At 36.5% G+C, this 22,615-nt stretch overlaps 1 long non-coding RNA gene across 1 annotated transcript in view; it reads right to left on the reverse strand.

Moving 5' to 3' along the window:
* Nucleotides 1-541: 541 nt before the first annotated feature.
* LOC131699690 (uncharacterized) overlaps nucleotides 542-22,615 on the reverse strand; it is a 31,355-nt gene continuing 9,281 nt past the window's right edge. Inside the window, exons 3-4 of the long non-coding RNA XR_009308266.1 lie at nucleotides 2,914-3,312; nucleotides 542-882 (exon numbers count right to left, since the gene is read on the reverse strand). This is a non-coding gene — a long non-coding RNA (uncharacterized LOC131699690). The remainder of the gene's footprint in view (nucleotides 883-2,913; nucleotides 3,313-22,615) is intronic.

Below are 22,615 nucleotides of genomic sequence, written 5' to 3' on the forward strand. Positions count from 1 at the left end.
GCTGAGGCTTAAACGTAATGCTTTGGGTAATATAGAGCAGATTTCAATTCCAGTTGCACAGCAGGTATCTTATTTATTTGCTTAAGCCATATCTACAAAATGAAAGCTCTGAATGTATTGCAGTCACTCAGGCCTGTCAGTCCTGTTTACTGTACTACAACAATGGGTGCAGTTTTTAAATGTTTAAAAAACCCAAAATCAATTGCTTACCTCATTTTATTTTTTACGACTTTCACGCTGACTTTTTCCTTCACTTGAATCCAATATGGCAGGGGTACAGTCAGCTTGAAGATAAACCGATGATTGAAAGAATCTCTGAGGTACTTTTTCAACTACCTAGGGTACAAGTTACAGGACTTCCCTCCCTTCTCTCGTTTCTGACATGCTGCACTACAGAAAATATTAGGAATTACAATACTCCTCATATGAGCATATCTCTGAAAAAATTCCAGTCATAATAGGTATAAAGGGAGTGTGTGAAACATGGAAGTTCAGGCAGTCCATTACTTAGGAGGCTGTCTCAGTCGGCCATATCCTTGTTTAATACCCTTCTGTAATATCTGAAATAATGCATTTTGTTGGGTAGCATTTCATCCATCCCTTTATTAAAGTGACTGTGGCTAAAAAAAACAAAATCCCATTTCCCATGACATGCACATTTATTCACCGTGTAGGTGAAAGCAAACATCCATATTCGTTTGAAAACATGATATCGGGTACGACACTTGCTGTAAGAAAACACTTTCCTGGTTATTTCACCTGGAGAGTGAAACTGTCCCCACCCCTTCAGGGTCTTCTTTCCTGTCAATAGCCAACCAGATGCCACTGACATGCAGCCAGTAAGATGCTTTGACCCCAAAGACACTGCTGCAGTGGAATGACCTAGGAAGTAAAGTAGGAACAAAGCTCTTGGGTGACAAGGCAAGCAAACTGAAAATGTTCTTCAACATCAAGTATTACCAGATATCACTAAAACGTGTTTCTTTCAAAACTGCACTTTAGCAACCTAAATGAATTAATGTCCATACATTATGTATTTTTTTTGTTAGCAACCACTAACGCAGTTATCATATTGAGGTGTGCTGGCTTGCAGAGTTAACAGGAGAACTCTCTTAGCACTGTGGCCGACTATAGCCAGCGCTAATCTCCTTTCAAAAGAACCAACATTTTCAATCGCCTACAATGTTAAAAACATCCCAAAGACACTGTTCATTCAAATGACATAATCATCCCACTTCCACTTGAATAAATAATATCTTTCTTAGAAGGTGATGGTTAGATTTCCCTTGGAGGCCACAATCCCTGTAATCAGAGAGACCGCTGCTTAGCCACAAAATCCCTTTCAGATTTTGAAGCAGTGTTCAAGGTCCAATTAACATAATGTATTATCAAAATGATCTAGCTACATAACTGCTGATGCTTCATTGATGTAGCTCTCTGTCTGCATATTACCAATTTACCAGGCAGAAGCAGTCAGATTATAGAAGACCAGTCTCCTGACAACATGACATTTACACTATACCATAATTATTGCTGTCAATGTTAATTACTACTGGAAAGTATGGCTATAACACAAGGCAGAATGACTGTCTACACCCCGACAGAGTTGAGGTATATTGAATTGGGTATCTTCACATTCTAGGTGCTGCATGGATGATTTGCTTGTGTTATTATAAGGCCTGGATGATGTACCTTCAATTAGAGCACAGTTGATCCGGGTCAGGTGTCTCAGTTCACCCAGGATATTTTTATAGTGCTCATGTGAATGTATTGAGAGAAACTGCTTTTCCAAGCTTATATTGTCAACTATTATTGTAAACCCTGACTAAACCATCAGATAGCAATGCAGGGGCCACTATAATGGTTATGTACTAAGAGTTAATGTGTGATGCACCACAGTGACAGATTCTGACCCCTGCCAGTGAGAGGACATGTGAACAGTGTTTAAGATGCTCTTCTAGAGTGTGTGGTCACTGGTTCACCTCCAACTGCTGCACTGCCCATATGGAAACAAATACATTTGTAATATATGGAAATATGTATTTAAGACTCCCTTAGAAATACTTTAAACAATAATATAGGATAAATAATCCAGCAGCAAGCTCTGCAAAAGAGCCTTAAGTTTAATGCATCCCATGGGGGTCAAAGAGCCAAACAGTGTATACTCTAGTGTATAGATTTTCATAAATGGCAGGAGGAAGGGAAAAACAGGGTGTGAGTGAGAGTGGGAACAGGGATGTTAAATGGGACACTGTACCTCTATGAAGACTTGGAATTGCAAGTCTCTCAGATTTAGACATTGAAAAAGACTTCTAGTCAAAATGTTTACCATTGAATTTTGGTTTCTTTTAGTATTTCCAAGTAGTTATGGATGGTATTTACACATGAAATATACCTTACATATATTATTCTTGTTACAAAAATAGTATAGTAATATATTTATGGGATAATATACAGTATGCATCTTATATTTAAAACACATGGATGTTTCATATGGTTGCTGATGGTTATGCTTTGGTGGTATAATATTTTCTTAATTCATTTTTCTGTAAGGGTATACAGGAAATATAATCATCAAGGGCCCTTATCGCTCAGCTCTTTAAAAGGAGCTTGTCTTCTCTTCCTGCAACCGAGCTGAAATGATGGGATGCATTGGTATGTAAAGTAATCTTGTAATAGCACTATATGGACACTGTGGATTATGAGAAACAATACCTCATGGGAAAATATCATTACCATATCAACATTTAGTAATATAATTTCTATAACAAGGATAAAGAGGATAGAATTTGTATAAAGAGGATAGTTTACAATTGTGATGCATTACATTGCTGCTTTACAGTGTCCAAAAATTATGTTCAGTTTGCTGCAAAACAATAATTCCCACCTTCCAAATGGTAGCCTGTGTTTTACCTTATTAGAAAGCAGGCCTATGGTGTCCCCGAGTGGTTCATCTGATCATAGCATGACCGTGTGGTGTGTAGGGTGATTCATACAGCCTTGGAGTGCAAGTTCAAGTTGCAGATCTTCATTACATGTTTCACAGGGACTGACTCTGGCATTCCCACAGGTTAGGGAGACAACATTGGCAGGGGTATTTCTCCTCATCGTGCTTCAGAGGACTCTACTGGCCAAGTACCGAGTGAGCTCAAGATGACACCTTCAGCGCTGGTCTTTGTGCTTTGTGGGCTGGTAGCTAGCTGACATTCGCTATCGTGCTCATGGGATTAAAGAGGCAATTGGCTTGATGGTGGGATCGGAGGACACTGTTGCAAGGAGCTGCTGTGGTGAGGGAACACTGGACATTCTAAACTGGGGAGAATAAGAGGGGTAAAATAATTGAATAAAGGAAGCGTAAATAGCGCCATGGGCTTATTTTCCCCAAAGGAAATACAGTGTTAGCTGTAAGGGCACGGGCATTTTAGTAGACAAACATTTTATTTTTTTGTCAAAATGTTTGTTAATACTGAATATTTTCATAACTGATAAAGAGATCGTTCTCTCTGCTTGAAAACTGCTTGTCAAGAGAAGCTTGAAGAGGATTCATACACAATATAGGAAGAGAATATATAACTTACTTTAGTGACCTAGAACTGCAGCAAGCCTCCCACTGAAATTGTACATGAATGGACGATTGGATATAGTGCATACAAAGAATAAAAATGCTGACAGTGAAATTGCTGTTCAGTTCCTCTGAAATAATATGCCTTTGTAATTATCTTGCACGGGAAAACCACTTCCAAAAGCATTATATACCATTATAATCAAAGGTAAAGTTAACAAGAGGTACTGCTTTTTACAAGCACGAATGGTTCAGCATGCACATTTGTCTTTGTTAGAGCCTGCGTTGATGACACATCAGAAGAAACACTCACTTATTAAACAAAGCACATAGATTCCGAGTTAGAAATGACTTGGTTATATGAGCTTTAGTCTATTGAATATATAACTGTGTACAGTTCAGGGGTAAACAATACTTACACTGTACAGTATGGTTTCAATCTGAAGACATTGAAAACAAATCTGAACACATGTTTAAGTAATAATCCCACCAAAAGCAGTTCATTCCTGGTAGTTAATGACCGCACTGGAACGTTAGGTACAAACGTCTGCTAGTAATGGATCAGTTGTGGGGGGATTTTTACTGTTATGAACCATTACTGATATAATTAATGGAACCTATTGCCATTGTTAAAGTGAAAGAAAACCCATGAAGAATAAGTCTTACCTCAAAATGAATCCATTAATTGAATATATGAATTTGCTAGAAATCCAGCTTTCCTGTGTGTTTTTGGAAAAGTGGATTACTAGCAAATTCATGGCTTTATGTAGTACGACAGTCTGTCTTCTTCACAGCAAAATCATGCAAGGCTACAAGAATTTGACGTGCACGCAGTCCTGGACTGATCTTACTTTTGGTAATAATAGACTGGTAAATATTTGTAAAAGAGCCATATTTGCAAGCACAGCTCAACAGCATTAATAACTATGATGGTTACATATAGCATATTCTTAGATTTTACAACACTGAACACATTTTCATGCGAGATGTGCATGCTAATTGTATGCAGTAAATATTAGTAAATATAGCCACATCCATTTTTTTTGATAAGAAATCTTTTTTAGTTTTTTTTTTTTTTTTAATCACTGGAAATATATAGTATATGCATGCAAGCCTTTTGTTAAGTATATTCCAAGCATTGGAATAAAAAAAAATGATGCTCCTTCACAGCCATATTGTTGTGGTCAATAAAGCTAATAAAAATAATTGTTGTTTTTGTTTTTTATTGCAAGACCATGTTTTTGTACAGTAGGTCAAAGTAACATTACAGTTAAAATGTAAGGCTGTAGTTAATTCATACCTCATAAGTTAGCATTAAAGTGTGTACAGTATTTATTGAAAGTACTCATGACTTCAAGTTAATGCTGCATTTTACCCAACATACATTTTACTCACATGGTGTCTACATTGGAGTGTAAATTACCAAACACCTTATATTACATCACTGTGAGAGTGAAAAACAATACAAATCAAGTTTTGTTTTCCTTGTGAAGGAAATCAATTCCTACAATTCTGTTCATTCATTGTGTGATTGGAATGCCTGTAAATGGTTTTGTTCCTAATTACTCACTACAAGACTCCTGACAAACTGTCACACTCTGTTTTTTATGTAACATACACGATCTCAAAACCATAAATTAAGATTATTACATTGACTTTTTGAATGTTGAATCCAAGAATACATGTATAAATTATTTATTTACAGGATCAGTCAATAGATTTTGATGTCAGTTTAGATACTAATGACTGGCTGTTGGTTTAGTTTTGTTCAGGTTTGGTAAACTAATAAGCAACACTGAATGCTCAGGGATTGATGATCAAAAATGAAATAGTTACTATAGAAGTTGTTTCACAATTCATGCAACTACCCTGGGGCATATTTGCAGAAATTAACTTGTCTATTGTCACATCCTTATTTTTTGCATGTGTATTGAATCCTACATAGTCCCATTTGTGCTATTTTGCTATTTGTAAGGTAATTATTCTTACTTTGCATCATTTTTTTAATGTGAGCAACATCTTTAAACAATATTAGGCCCATGCCAAGCAACAAGTACAAATGATTATCCATAACGATTATGGACCTTTTTTTCCCCAAGTACGAGTAACATGAGTCATTTTGCTATTACTCTTTATTCTGAGAATGAATCAGATCCTGGCAGTGACAACTGTCAGCTTTCGACCTCAAGTCTAGAGAAAGAGAACCAATCTGGGAGGAGGAAGGACCGTGACCACAGCAGCCTTTAAGCTACACATATTCCATTAGGGGCCATCTAAAATATCAGCATTTTCTGAAAGCGTACCAAGAGCTTGACATATTCACATGCCTTCCTGAAACAGTACTGCAGTCAGTAAAGAAAGAAGTATGAGTGAAGAATTTAAAAGGCAATGTAGAGTCAAAAGGCTCTGGTTATTTTTCTTAGCAGATGTTTAAAACTTCTCTTGGGCCTATCTAGTTATTTTCTGATGAAATATGTCTAGCAATAAAACTTAATAGTGTCGATGACCAATAATTTCAATGTCAAATGGTATGCAGTACCACTTACCATTAAATGAAAATACTTCATTGTTCAATGTAAAAAAAAAGTGTGTTTCAATACGAAGCAGATTCAAAACCTTTACTTTGTTGTAGTTGCAAAAATATAACCTCTTGTACTAACTAGCAGGCCCACCGAAGACACACACACAGTACACAATTCATGTTTAATATGCTGGTTTATTATATTATTATTGTAGCCCATTACTGTTTTAACTCTATTAATTATGCTCTTATACTTGAATTCAAACAATGTACTGATAGAATGCTGCAAAAAGAAATCAGACAAACAAAACTCATTTCAAGGAATACATGTATAGTAAATGAAACTACCTTGCTTAACAAAAAAGAAACTGACCTGCTCACAGAAGCATCTGATTTATTATTAAGCACCTTCCAGATCTTTGCACTAAGACTCAGTGCAGTCGACTACAACACCCCTTTGAATCTAGGTGCTTATTTTACAAATTATACAAATTTTGGAACCGGGTAGTAAGCATGGTCTTCCTGAAATTGCTGTAAATCTTTTTTCAGATGAGCTTGCCCATGTCCATTGCATCCCTTTCACTTATTCTGCAGCTTCACCCAGTTCACTGCTTATTCCCGGTTCACTCTTGCTTGCGACCTCAACTATCATTTTATTTTCTTTCGATACTTTTGCATTAGTGTGCCCATGCCCGAGCACAAACAGGTATTCATAACGAGTATGGATTTTTTTTTCAGAATATGAGTAATAAACAAATAATTTTGCTATTACTCTTTATTCGGAGAAACAAAAATGTATGTCATAAAATTCACTGAATCAGCTCCTGGCTCAAATAGGGCAGTGATAATTGTCAATCTCAAGTCTAGAGATAGAGGTAATCCAGGGGGAAGGAGAAAGGACCAGTGTGACACAGTCTTTGACACAGTGGACTAAGCGTCCTTTAAAAAAGGGATTTCCTAACAACTCTTCTAAAAGAATAACATTTATTAAAATATCACTTAAAAAAATTATTAAAAATAGTTAACTGATATTGGGTAACTTACCCTTTTTCAAGGCTAGTCCTTCAGTTTGTGTGTGTCCTCGACCGTGCAAATAATTGAATTTTCATGAAAATAAAAAAGACAAGTGTATCATTTATTTTGTGTTGGATGTCAAACTTTTTATTCTGTCATTGTTTTAATTAAACCAACTTAATCTAATCCTTTTCAAGGAGGCCTTTATGTGTGGAGGTTTTTTTTTCATTCTGAGATCAGCTGTACAGTTTCATTTTGTACTGGCATTACAGTACAATATAACTACTAACTGGTTTTAATCTACTGGCACACACAAGCGATTGTCAGTTTTGAATTCACTTTTAAGAAGACAGTTGTTTATGGCAAAGATATGTTCGTTGTGTGGGTTGTTTAATGTGCCATGTTGTTATATTTTTGGAAATTTCTTATTGATCACATCATACTTAGCTGATGATAGTATCATACTTTACTATATACTGTACACAAGCACCCCCCCCCCCCCCCATTGACAATGTACTGTTTTTTTGTATCACCCTGTGAAGCGCTCTATAACAATTCTATTGTGAAGGGCGCTATACTAAATAAAGACTGATTGATTGATTGACTGATTGAATAATCCCAAAAATAACTACTAAATAAACAAATTCATGAAGTAGCCTCCACTCCAGAATCCCTGCTTCGGACACCTTGCTATCAGTGGAGTCCATATACTGCAGTACCTCCCTTGCCCTAATGACTTTGAACTCCTCTGTCATGGCACTAAATGGCAGCTGTAGCTTGTTGGTCCTGCTACAGAGGGAAATACTGCTTGATGGCATCTGCGTAGGTATCTGCTGACTTTCCTGTAGCCATCTGCGTAAGTATCTGCTGACTTTCCTCTCGAAGCCATCAACTGTGGAGATAGATACCTCATAAATGAGTAGTGGCCATTGCATTCGTGGGAGGATACCTTAAACATCCCTGGTAGCCCAGATTTGTCATCAGAGGCGAGCCACATCTCTAGTTGCTGACTGGTAGCTCTAATACTCTCTGTGTCTCTGAGGGTAGCATTAAACATCTTGCCCAAGCTCTTTACAGGTTTCTCTGTAATCAAAGGAATGTCTTCATCTTCTATGGTGAAGCAGAAGTTGTCTGTGACCTTTCCTTTCTTTAGTACTAGACTACGTGACTTTGATGGTTCAAATCGCATACATGCCCATCCAACGAGCTTCTCCAGGCCGCAGAGATTCCATCTTCCTCCTGGCACTGGGTGGTTATTGTGAGGTCATCCATGTCCAGCTTTTAAAGACATTCTACAGTATTTTCACCATCAATGAATTATCAAACTAAATAAAAATATAAAGAAATGTCCCCTTCTTGTGCTGGACAGAGCGATCTTTATTAGAAATATTTCCAATCTCGAAGTTCTCTAATGAGCTGAGTTATGACTCCTGTTTGCTCCTGGCAGCCGAGTACCATGGGAATGCCTCCTTCCTGCACATCAGTGTCGATATAATTGTTGTTAAGACGCTAAGCAGCGACATCGTCCTGAACTGGTCAATGTGCTGGGAGTTTTCTTCCCAGGCTATAAACACTCCTTCTGAATACTTCCACTGCTGAGCTGCTGTTCCTCTTCTCCAGATCACTTTCAAGGTTCTCCAAAGACAATAGGTCAACTTGGGGCAGTGCTTGTAAACTTTGCAGGGGATGCCGCTGGGTCCTGGAATGGATGCAGACCGTCCTGACAGTTTTCAACACTTAGACGTAGCTCTCTCTCATCGCAGTCACGGGTCCTCTCATGCTGGCCGCACTCACCCAGAGCTTGCTCTTCATAAGGGTCACTGAGTGTTCAGAAGATGGGCATCTTGCTTGGTGCACACTTATCATCTTAACACTTATCACAGGATTACCTCTTATTGTTCAGTCTCAGCATCCCGTAGATTCAAATATTGAGTTTATAACAGCAATTTAATAATAGAGCTAAAACTACTAACACAGCATTGGATGCATTTTTCATGTTCCTTCATAGAATTCTTTCAAATATGTTGCACAGCCAATAATACATTTGCTTTCCTTTTAAACGGAAGACAGCAAATAAACACAAGGAGGACACATGAGAATTGATCTGAGTTCACTTTTTGAACCCATGAAGGGATCAGAGCTATTAATAAAATATTTGGCACCGCCTTTGCTGTATAGTCTACATGTGGCTTTATAAACACCCTGTATTCCATTTCATTTTGGTTCAGCACCCCATGCCCCTGCTAATTCATAATCCTGCATCATGCCTGATACAGGCTGTGGCAGTAAATTACAGTTTAGAAATATTAATTACAAGCCAACTACAAAGGGGCAGAATCCCAAAATAATGGCATTATACATTCTGGCACAGTTTTGAAATTTCACTGCCAGATTTTCATGCTTCCAAATGTATTTGGCAGTAGAAAATGCACAGGGGCCACCGTAAACCAGGACCAATATTGTGATCAGCATGTACATTTGTCTTAACCAACAGAAGCTATGTGTTTGAGAGAAACCAATAACTTAGCTCATCTCAAAGGGCAATGATCCATGCCAGAAAGGGATCAGCTTTGCTTGTGGAAATCAACTGTGAAGGATTTATCAAAATTCCAGTGAATCTTATCTTGTTTATAGTCACCCCGTGCATAGAACACATGGCACAGTTCAATTTATATTTAATATTAGCTCATAAGTACAATCTTTGTTTTGTTGCTTTTTATTATTATTATAACAGAAATCATCTTGTGGTCTTCTTGCCCAAACTGAACAAGATGTCTTATAACAAGATGTCTTATAACATGTCACTAACATGCATTCATGCACACGCTGTTTCAATTTCACTTTCTTTACAGCCTCATATGAGGACATGTGCGTGAATTGGATAAGTGGTATTTAAACATGTTGATGCCATGGTAAAGTATATTAAAATGGCTGATTTACAGCGTATGTTGAATACATTTTGTGTTCTCAATTACAGTTGCACTGGAAACAAAAAATATCTTTAACCAAGTTACTAAATTAATACACATAGAATTTTCCAGTTTCCTAATGCATCTAGACAAGAGTCAGTGCCTAAAAATACATCACAGACGAGAAAAGGTCTGGACAGCTCAACAGCTCTCCTGTGAAAGTTGCACTCAAAGCTAAAGGCGCATGAAAAAATGACACTTGACAAACATTTTATATAGTTCATGAAATGATGACAAAATATACAGACAGCTGCACAACATAGATGACATCTTAACAGCATAATGTGTCAACACTTAAATACGGGACTGAGCTGGAAGAATTGTAATACTGCATATTTTAACAGCAACATGTCTAAAACTGTGTCATACTCTGTGTCGTTTCAAGCAAAGCACTATTGGTACCTGCCTAAAAAATGTGTGTGGTTATTAGTGATGAGCGATTAATCAAAAACACGGTTAACTTCCAATTATTAAATTAAACACCGGTACCGACTTTGAACGATTAATAAACTGCACAATTTTGATAGATTATTATACTACAAAACTTCACGTCTTCTTTATGGTCACTCATTATAAAAGTTGCTTCCACATCCCAGCTGCTCTCACTCTGGGATCTGTAGTCCAAGGGAACCACGAGACGTGCCCTCCTGTTAAAGCTCCCATAATGCATACAAAACGGCGTCACAAACAAAAACATTACCTACATTGTAACTATGTGTAACTACACTGTAAATACACTGTAATTACTCAGTACTTACACTCAAAATTGCCTACTTAATGTAAAGTGTTACCCAAAAGAAAATCCATTGTTTTCTACTTATTTGTTTTTTACCTTATGCTAGTATTTTGATATCCAGTATGAGAGAAGAACCCAGTACAACTGCACAATACTTTTGTTACTTTGCACTTACTTGTAGAGAGATACCAGATAATTTTGCATTATTTTGATTTGCATAATTCCCTGGAATGTAAGGGATTCAAAAGAGCTTAAGAGAAGGTTTCAGGCAGTTGAGAGCAAGAGAGTGCGTTGTCAGATTGTGTGTGGTTTTCTTCTTTATTTAAAAATGGTGTTATTTATTTATAAATTGGTTATGCTGCTTTAGTAGTGACTTCAATATAATGCATACTGTATGTTTTGTAGGTTTGTAAGTGCTGTTGAAAAAAATTATTGAAGTTTTAATGTAGCTTTCAATTATAAATTTAAAAAAAAACATTTAATCAGGAACCTTTTTGTGACTTTTTGCCCCCTGTTATTAGAATAATCGATAATCGTAATCGGGATTATTTTCAAATATCGAGTCGATAATCGAATTGACTTGTAAAAGTGATAATCGCTCATCACTAGTGGTTATGCAATGTGGAACAGAAAAGGATAGAACATGCCTTGTATAGCATTTCTTTAATTCTACCACACATCATTTTAAAAACATTTGCATGTTATTTGAGAGATGGTATAAAAAACACAATATTAGAAGATAGACAGCAACACTTGTCCAATTTCTAGTAGCGATTGATCCCAAAACTTTGTAGCATTTAAACAAAGATATTTTATAATTTCACTAGTGACAACAGCGGCTTGCTTATATTCTATCCCCTTACCGGTTTTCCCCTGGTGCTGAGCAGTGGCGTGCCTTCCAATCCCTACCCACGAAACACTACAATTCTAATTCTAACCCAACCAGACACTGCTCTTCCATTATTTATTATGGAGGACAGCCGTTCTGCTATTGGTGACTCTAATTAACAACGCATGTTCTGAATGATGGAATGGATCACACAGACGTTCAAGCCTTGCTCTCAAAAAGTGAACTCTTTTAGTGGACTAAAGTATTCTGAACAAACAGAGGTAAATAAAGAAATAAATCATTTTAAAAAGTTCTGTAATAATGTAATAATTATCATGACATTGCTGTGGTATGTTCTTCAGAATAACAAAACTTACTTTAAAAAATATAACTTGTAAAACGCCACAGCAATTTCATTATCCCTTAAGCATAGCATACTACAATATGTATGATAAACTGTACTGACATTGTCTTAACAATAGATTACTATAGAATTGTCAGGTTGTTGTTTTAGGATTTGTATAGATTGGAATCAGCTTCCAATGAACAGTCAGATCAGACTTTGAGATAAAACTAATAACTCCTTATTAACTTGTGTAAAGAAAACTTATTTTTCTAGGTCTCATTGTATTCAAGTAATATTAAAAGAATAAGAGAGAAAATAAAAACAATGTATTTATTGCTGTGTCATTCATTTCTCAAAAGTATTGCTTTTGAAATAGGAAGGATTTATTAAAATGCATTTTCATAAAAATGCCTAGTTTGGAAAATACTTTAATAATTATATAAAATCATCCTGAAAGTAAAGAGGTTTTGAGTGACAGGAGACGCATCACAGTGACAGATCCCTTTTGATGGGAGATTTACAAAGTGAAATGCTGAAACTCATCCTGGTGTTTAGAAAAACTCAACCCGCCACATCCATTTCTAACCATATTGTACATTTTTTAATAACATCTATTCACATTTAGTAATGAAGTACACTTGTAAAACAAGTCCGACAAGAACATCTGAATTACAACAATTAATAACAAATAGTTCAGTTTGCCTTGCATTGGACTGATTTTATATTTAAGTGTATTTGACAGAAAACCATGCAAATTATTTTTGTGTTTCCAAATCACTACGGCGTGAATAAATTCAATGAAGCCCTGGAATTTTTCGTTACTTGGATTAAAACTGATGTTTACTGCCAGGTTTCGGATTTATGTGCCAACATTAGCTAAATACTCATCTTTGAATTGTGTGCATTGGGGAATATTCCATTTTCTTTGGTCTCTATAGACCAATTTATATAAAAATACAACAGTGCAGATGGGTAAATACACCTTTCCCAGAGGATCGTGTGTTTGGAAACAGTGGAGGTATTTATAGGTTTCCAATAGCATACAGTGCTATCAGAACATAGCATAAAACTATGTACTTCTAGCTAATGTATGTCATTGTCTCTTACCTCTAAAATGACAGTGACATGGGTCCAGGGTTTACTTGCACATATGACTTTGTGACACAGGTGTATTTTAATTATAAAACAATGTTTAAAATGTAGCTAGTAGCTTACTCTACCAATAAAGTTGTGCTCTGATCCATGTGAAACATGATAGGCTTTTAGTATGCTTCTACAGAGTATCTTGCTCAGTACATTTTCTATCCATTTTGTCAAGAAGATAGGGATGGGCCGGTATAAAATTGCCATGGTATGATGACCGTCAAAAGAAGTACCATGGTAACCTTAATATCACGGTATACAGTACATCATGCAAATTATAAAACAAAGGCTTAGTAAAAATTGAGAAATACTACTGTCAATAACTTGAATTACTGTAATTCACAAAAACAACACAAAAGAATCACACTTCCTTTAACAGAATTAAACTTTGGCTATTTTATATTTTACTACGACTAAAAGGAGACAAAGCTATTTTAAAGTTTTTTTAAAGACATTCAGAATTTTACAACTTTAAAAGAACACCCTAAAGCTGTAACATATGTTATACTGCCACAGTGTGTATTATTCGATAATGAAAATTCATCCTTTGCGCAGAACAACATGGTGATGCAGTTTGTTAGAAAGTGTATTCTACAGATACAGTGTGATACTGCAGTCTGTAAAGATGTCTGTAACACAGAGAAGGACAGCTTCATATTTTTCCCAGACTAAGGCAGGCAGAATAAGAGCATCGTCAGGTATACTGTCCAGTACAGCTCAACAGTCCAGAATGGAGATAGACCATGTGCTTCCGAGTAAATGATTGATGCCACAACTTCTAACTGGGCTCTTAAAGTAACTCAGCAGCAACAAAGTGGTTTGGTAACCTATTCCTCACACCTCTGTGTAAAAAGGTGTCTCCTGCACTCTACCCCACGTCTGTCTTCACTCCAACTGTGTCCTCTAATGCTGATCTCTGTGCTGTAAAACAGTAACAAGGGTTAACTTGGTCTATTCCTTTTAGGATATGAAAAACTTTGCTCAGTCTACCCTTGACCATTCTTTGTTATAGCCTAAATAGATGTTTGTAAATTATACCTTTTCACTTTGGGATTAGTCTAGCTGCTCTAGTTGCAATGTCTTTTTTGTAATGGAGGAACACAATATTCTAAGTATGATGTCAGCAGTGCATTACACAGCACAACACAGCACGTTTTGGTACAGCCCTGCATACAAGCGCCTACTAGCCACCCCCACAGATCCGCTATATTCAGACTTCAGTTACTTCAGAATTCTGCAGTGAGCCTGTACTGCGTGTTAACACAAACCAAAATGGGACTACATATGAGACGCGTCCTTGTGTTAAATAAGCTGGCAGTAAGACAGAGGACTGATTGTAAGAGCTTGTTTGTAGCTTACAAGGCTCTGAGAGATCTGGGTCCTGGCTTAATTTGTGAGTGGGTGACTCTGTATATTGCAGGTCGTTCTTTGCGATCGTCTAGGGCTGGCCTGCTGAAGTTTCTGTTGTCTGCCTTAAATCAATAGGTGGCAGAGCTTTCTGTAACTATGCCCCCAGATTGGGAACTGTGATCTCTGAATCAATCCCTCTGTCTGATTCAATTGAGTGTTTTTAAAGGAGGTTAAAAACAGACCATTTTTAGTGGCATATAGTTGATTTGTGATGGCTGTCATAAAAGGCGCTATATAAAATCTAATTGTGTTGTATTGTATTCCTGCTGTATAAGGGGTTTTCAGGTTAGGCTCGCACCTCTGGCTGACTAGAACTAGTGCCTAAATTCCAGCATGACTAAACCATTGCATACAGGGGGATACACAGTGGCTGGCTACAGTATTATATCTCCTTTTTGTGTAGGCAATCCACAATCAGTGGATCTAGACAAAAAAGGAGTTATACAAGGAAAACTGTCTGTCAGATGGAGTATAGAACAAGTGAAATACAAATACTACATTCAATAGTAATAACCAAATATAGAGTTGAAAGGATTGCTCCGGTTCTCTTTGTTTCAGCATAAAGTAGATATTTCCACATCAAGCAAGACACAAAGCACAGTTAATAGAAAGATGGCTCAAGGGGAGCAATAGCAGGTGGCAGGCACTGGCATGAGCAAATAGGAACAGATAGCTTGTGTAACACAATGTGACACCTGTATCTGAAGGCCATAGGCTAAGGAATGCTCTGACAAACACTTTCCAATATAAACATTTTAAGCCAAATGTGGTGAGATTATTATCAAATACTCTCTACTCCAAAAAAAACAACAAATCTAAATCAATTCAATCCCACAGATACCCTTCAATAACTAGGGTACGGTCACCTGCAAACATATTTTGGTGATTTGTGTTTTAGCAAAACTAATACAACGTTTTATCCTCTACTGAAGGTAATACAGTCAGTTTATTTAGTATGTATTGTAATTTGATCAGGGTTTCAGAGCAAACTGGCGGCAAAACAGAATACCAGTTTCGATGCCTCCAGTATTTCTTTTTTTTTTTTTTTTGCAGAGACAAGCGACTGCAGTGAGTTAGCTTACTTATTCTCAAAGTGTTTTTTTTTTACAGTTTTCAAAATATTTTAGACAAGTGAAGAATTTTTTGTTGTACAAACTTTAACCTCAATAAAGCAACCTCTGGTTTTGAAACTGGAACTTGGTGTGTGACATATCTCTTTTCTTACACCTTTACACATTAGTGGTGCGTGTTTTTCTTACACAGCTAATATTTGTTGCTTGCTGGTATTGTTTGGTATTTATAAAGGTAAAGATAGTGAGTATCAGCTAGCTAGCTGCAGGATCTGTAAACTAGAAAATGAAGGGCCACATTTCATTAAAGAAATTATCAGAAAACAACTACTGATCAGTCTATGCACAGTGAAATGACAGGTGAGCGAGTAGGGAACATGACGGCAATAGTGAATTGTAAGATTAATCCATGAACACAATAATCAAAACACTGAAAGCACTGTCAGGATGCTATATCAACCAACAAGAAAATCATAATCCCTTTACAAAAACCCCTTCATTCGGTTTTCAGTTAGAATGCTGTACTGTAAATGCATGGTATTAGCATGGTAATGAAATAATCTCATACCTGTTGCGCTTTCATTTTAATATGTGGTATGACACTGGGTATAATAAAGTTATCACTTTGCTTGACTTCTAGGGAATGTGTGTCTGCTTTACTTCCTTACTCACTTTGGAAATATGTTAGAAATTACATGTACAGATTATTATTATTTTTTTAAACAGCAAATATACAGATAAATGCACTGACATCAAAATTAACATCAAAGTTATTCAAGCACTTTACAATAGCTTGTGAAACTGTGTTGTAATTAATAGCCTGTAGGTAAAGTGTATCTGCAAGGGCAGCTTTCAGTTCCAGTACGTCAGGTGCATGTTCACCATTTAGGTCTTGCAAAACAAATAAAATGTATAACCCATACTGATCTTGTGCATCAGTCGACTCGTCAGTGTGACCACTGACAAGCAACCAGACTGTTTTACCAATTCCATAATCTCCTGCTTGTGATACTCTGCAACTTTAGGTAAGTATTCACGTCTCAGCTGGGCTGATGAAGGAATCGCTTCACCATTTTCTACACTGTCTCAAGAATTTCCGTAACTTTTGGTTGTCCAATTTTTCAAAAGGGATATTTGTGCAAACAAACGCCTCTGTCAGGTCAAAATTTAAAAAGTGGGCTTTTGGAATATGGAAGTCAATGTTTTTTGTTTCTTTGCAAGTAAAGCAGTCGCAGTACTGCTATGGATTTCTGCCTTTCTCTTTCGGTAGTGATCTAAAGTAACATTGCAGGACATACAGAAGAGCTTACCTCCATCGCTGTGTACAACTCCTGCTGGATACTGCTTCACATGATCTGCTGCAGACACATTTTAAGCCTTTTTAGAGACATCCATTTTCTTGTTTACAGTGTGTAGTATTTTAATTTCCTGCTTAGATTGCATATAGTTACATGACATAATCACTGCACAGCTCTGTGTGCATGGCGAATATTACACGCAGTCACATAGCAGAGCTGTACAGTTTTGTTAATGTGATTTGTTTTTGTATGAAATACATATAATTATTTTTATTTATTAAGAATATTGTAAAAATCGCGGTATTGGGCTAATTTCACGATTTCTGCACAGGCCGTGAAATCGCGATTTTCACAGGGCCCTACTCGTGTCCTACCAGATATCATGTTTGAAAAGTAAAATCTACTGCAAACTGAGAATTATTTAACGTTTTCTAAAACGTTTTCAAAACTACACATTTTATAGAGAAGGGATGTGCATTGTCTGGGAAATGTGTGGATTTATTTTGTTAACTACAGTTGCTTTAAGCCCACTCTCAATTTAGTCTATAAAATAACTTTTACTCTCATTAACGAGTAGTGATAAATGAGATTGATACACAGATTAATCTGATCATCTTGTGTATGAAACACAGCTTATTATATAAATTTTATGGTATTTCTATGGCTGAATTAATTAAAGAAAAACTTAATAATTATGCATAGCATTTGTAGAAGGGTGGTGATGTAATGTAGGTACTATTAAGCTAAAACTTGGTTTCAATATTTGCATCGCTTAGTACAACATTTAAATGTGGAGGTGTGATATGGGTAATTACAGTTAGAACAAAAGAGAAAACTTTTCTATTACATTCATTTTTAAAATACTGGTAACTTTCACTAATATTTAAAGCTGAACCAAATTTAACACTGCCTATTGTATTCAAACCTTGTAAAGAATAAAAATATTACCACCATGCACATGTTAAAAAAATCCAAACTAATTATGATCTAGTTTTACTTCCCAGAGATCTAGTTTTACTTCCTTTAGATTTGCAGTGCATCTGCAGTAAACCCTGTATTGATTATAAATATTGTGTTGTCCTGGCCCCATAGTTGAATGGCATACTGTTCATACAAGATAGTTAAGGAACAATTCCATTGAAAACAACAGAGGTTTGGAGCACCTCTTATTATGTGTGTTTTTGTAATTATAATAAAACATGTATTTATTCTTTATTAAAGATTCAGATTATATTTATTCTTTATTAAGGATTCAGATTGTTTAGAATTGGTTAGAATGTTTAGAATCCTGACTTGTAATACATTTACACGTGCAGTAAGATGCTGTCTTATGATTATGAGAGTGTGGTCTCTTGCGCCCTGTTTGTGATCAGACCTACTCTGTTTTGCTCAGCCTTGCAGGTTGCATCACAAGCAGAATGCACAAGCCAAAACTTGTATAACCGTAAGAGGTGGTTGTACTGCATGTACTTGTATAAACACAGAGGGTGAGCTATAAGGGTCATCTTTCTGTCCACTATGTTCCCTTCATTTCATTCAAGTAGTTATGGGTTAAATATCTCACATTTGGTTAATAAAGAGTCTCAGAACTTAGAACACTCAGCTGATTGATCTCAGACCTTTGTCAAGTTGGGTCTAAAGGAGCCAAGTGATTCTGCCTCAACAACATGACTAGGAGCCCATTCCATACCCTCGCTACTCTCTGTGTAAAGAAGTGTCTCCTTCCCTATGTCCTACACCTATTTCCACTTGTCCTCTGGGCCTGGTTTCTGCACTGCTTTGGGGTAACCACTGTATATCAGCTCCTTTTAAGGTTTTGTCCTGGTTTGAGTGTGGGTTTGCTTACCTTAGTTATGCAGTATACGAAAAGGTAAGAATGTACGCCAGGTTTATTAGAAAAGATACCATGTGTAGGTAACTTCATCAAAGTGAATATTTCAGACTTTTATCAAGATTTTCAGAAGATCCTTTTATTGTCAAAAGAGCTGGATGAACAAAAGGTGTGTCACTGAATTCACTTTCTTGTAGTCATCTTTCCTTGTTTCATCTCCAGAACAGAAATGAAAGACTGGTGCTTCCTTACATTAAAATGCATCAGAAAACAGAAGCCTTCTTTTCCAATCATCAACTTTACCTTTCAGAGGAAAGACAGAGATACTGTAAACAGTAACTCCAGCCAGCAGAATCCTTTTTATTAAAAGGCTTACTGAAAAGAAAAATACAAGAACAAATATCTCATTTTCTAAGCTTATCATTAACAATGAGTCTTGGGTTTATGTCAACAAAGTATTTAGCCATTTAAAACTGAATTTCTGAGCAATGAGAATAGAAAATTGTATAAATAAAAGATCATGTGATGAGAACAATGTATATTGCTTAGTTCAGATCAATTCCCATCTATATCACAATCCTCCACCGTTTTCTATGACAGGTGCATCACAAAGTTAATATATATATATATATATATATATATATATATATATATATACAGTGCCTTGCGAAAGTATTCGGCCCCCTTGAACTTTGCGACCTTTTGCCACATTTCAGGCTTCAAACATAAAGATATAAAACTGTAATTTTTTGTGAAGAATCAACAACAAGTGGGACACAATCATGAAGTGGAACGAAATTTATTGGATATTTCAAACTTTTTTAACAAATAAAAAACTGAAAAATTGGGCGTGCAAAATTATTCAGCCCCTTTACTTTCAGTGCAGCAAACTCTCTCCAGAAGTTCAGTGAGGATCTCTGAATGATCCAATGTTGACCTAAATGACTAATGATGATAAATAGAATCCACCTGTGTGTAATCAAGTCTCCGTATAAATGCACCTGCACTGTGATAGTCTCAGAGGTCCGTTTAAAGCGCAGAGAGCATCATGAAGAACAAGGAACACACCAGGCAGGTCCGAGATACTGTTGTGGAGAAGTTTAAAGCCGGATTTGGATACAAAAAGATTTCCCAAGCTTTAAACATCCCAAGGAGCACTGTGCAAGCGATAATATTGAAATGGAAGGAGTATCAGACCACTGCAAATCTACCAAGACCTGGCCGTCCCTCTAAACTTTCAGCTCATACAAGGAGAAGACTGATCAGAGATGCAGCCAAGAGGCCCATGATCACTCTGGATGAACTGCAGAGATCTACAGCTGAGGTGGGAGACTCTGTCCATAGGACAACAATCAGTCGTATACTGCACAAATCTGGCCTTTATGGAAGAGTGGCAAGAAGAAAGCCATTTCTTAAAGATATCCATAAAAAGTGTCGTTTACAGTTTGCCACAAGCCACCTGGGAGACACACCAAACATGTGGAAGAAGGTGCTCTGGTCAGATGAAACCAAAATCGAACTTTTTGGCAACAATGCAAAACGTTATGTTTGGCGTAAAAGCAACACAGCTCATCACCCTGAACACACCATCCCCACTGTCAAACATGGTGGTGGCAGCATCATGGTTTTGGCCTGCTTTTCTTCAGCAGGGACAGGGAAGATGGTTAAAATTGATGGGAAGATGGATGGAGCCAAATACAGGACCATTCTGGAAGAAAACCTGATGGAGTCTGCAAAAGACCTGAGACTGGGACGGAGATTTGTCTTCCAACAAGACAATGATCCAAAACATAAAGCAAAATCTACAATGGAATGGTTCACAAATAAACATATCCAGGTGTTAGAATGGCCAAGTCAAAGTCCAGACCTGAATCCAATCGAGAATCTGTGGAAAGAACTGAAAACTGCTGTTCACAAATGCTCTCCATCCAACCTCACTGAGCTCGAGCTGTTTTGCAAGGAGGAATGGGCAAAAATTTCAGTCTCTCGATGTGCAAAACTGATAGAGACATACCCCAAGCGACTTACAGCTGTAATCGCAGCAAAAGGTGGCGCTACAAAGTATTAACTTAAGGGGGCTGAATAATTTTGCACGCCCAATTTTTCAGTTTTTTATTTGTTAAAAAAGTTTGAAATATCCAATAAATTTCGTTCCACTTCATGATTGTGTCCCACTTGTTGTTGATTCTTCACAAAAAATTACAGTTTCATATCTTTATGTTTGAAGCCTGAAATGTGGCAAAAGGTCGCAAAGTTCAAGGGGGCCGAATACTTTCGCAAGGCACTGTATAGATAGATAGATAGATAGATAGATAGATAGATAGATAGATTACTATGTTTTATAAGATTTTTTTATACGAAGTATAAAATGACTCTCTTAAACACTCAATAGTGCTAAAATTAGTAATAGTATAAGAAAGTGAACACATTGAATGATAAATGTTTCAACTAGAGGTCTTGTTCAGTATTTTCAAGTTCCTTCAAATCGTGGTTGTTTTTTTAACTTTAGAACATATTCCTGTTTATCACTACAAGGAATTTTATTGACCACTACTAAAATGAAAACCCTTGCAATGTATAGAAAGCTTGACAGATTATTCCATTGAAATATGTGTGATATGTTTTTGTATACTGTAGCACAATGAGGTATATAGCAGGATCTAAGCAGCTGTTGCTCTAAATGTCATCACTGTTTAAATCATACAGAAACTCACAGTTAGGTATTTCATTATAAGAACACTAGTAGTAATAGTTTTCAGTTAATCTAAACCATATGTAAATGAAATGCTACTGTATTTATTATTTTCTTCCATGTTGTGTTAATAAGAAGTTAGGTAACTGTCTGAATCATCAGTTCTGGGGCCTCTGTACAGTATGTTTGATTAATATGCAAAACTTTAACGTGGTTAATTCAAACCTTTTGTTCGGTACATTCCAAATTGTTTGGATCGAGAGGCCATCTCTAAAGTGCTTTCAATGGCTTACATCATGAATGCATCATTTCACATGATCTAATGTTCAATGGATTTCCCCAAGGATCCAGTCAAGTGCATTCAGCATTTCTAGTTTTTATAAATTAACACCTCTAGCTTATAGGTCCCTGCAGACGTTGCTTTATAATAATAATACAGTAATTGTATCTGCAAGGGAGTAAAGGTGGAGGCAAATGTGAAACCCAGATAGATAATAAACACACACGCGGCTCAGAACTCAGGGAACATAGCTGTGGATTTTTTTTTACATTCACTTTTTCCTCACTTTCCTACGGCATAGTTATAAAATGAAAAAACAACTACACTTTTTATGTTTACAGGTAATTACAGTTTGTGAGTGCAATCTTTGTATTTTGTGATTAGTACTAAGTTATTACTTTATGTGTAGGGTAACAGAAATCACTGTGCATTGTTTGAACAGACCCCCCTCTTTGCAGTCCTCTCAGAAAACTGCACAAGATGACCTGTTATAAAAAAAAGACACCTTGCATGTATTAACTCATATAAATCACTTATGATAAATCAATTAATCAATCACTGCTAAAAATATAAGTACATCTTACCTTGTGTATAGATGCTCCAGTGCACAGAACATATGGCATACTTCTAAAGTTAAAAAGCAACACTGCTGTGTGTTTAATAGTAGTTCCTGAGTGCAATCTTCATTTAAAGAGATCTTTCCAAAACTGCACCTATCTTATAATAATAGACATGGTGTATTCACTTATAATGCATGGTTATAGGGTTCCGTTTCTCTTGCCCATACTGTGCAAGATGACCTCATTTACCACACACACAGCACATTAACTTATAAATGTCTATTGTGATACCATATCAAAATATGAAAAGTTGAACGGTGTTGCTATTCTGCCTATGGCTCATACCATTGTAGT

Source organism: Acipenser ruthenus, chromosome 23 (genome assembly GCF_902713425.1).
Source record: "Acipenser ruthenus chromosome 23, fAciRut3.2 maternal haplotype, whole genome shotgun sequence".
Classification (NCBI taxonomy): domain Eukaryota; kingdom Metazoa; phylum Chordata; class Actinopteri; order Acipenseriformes; family Acipenseridae; genus Acipenser; species Acipenser ruthenus.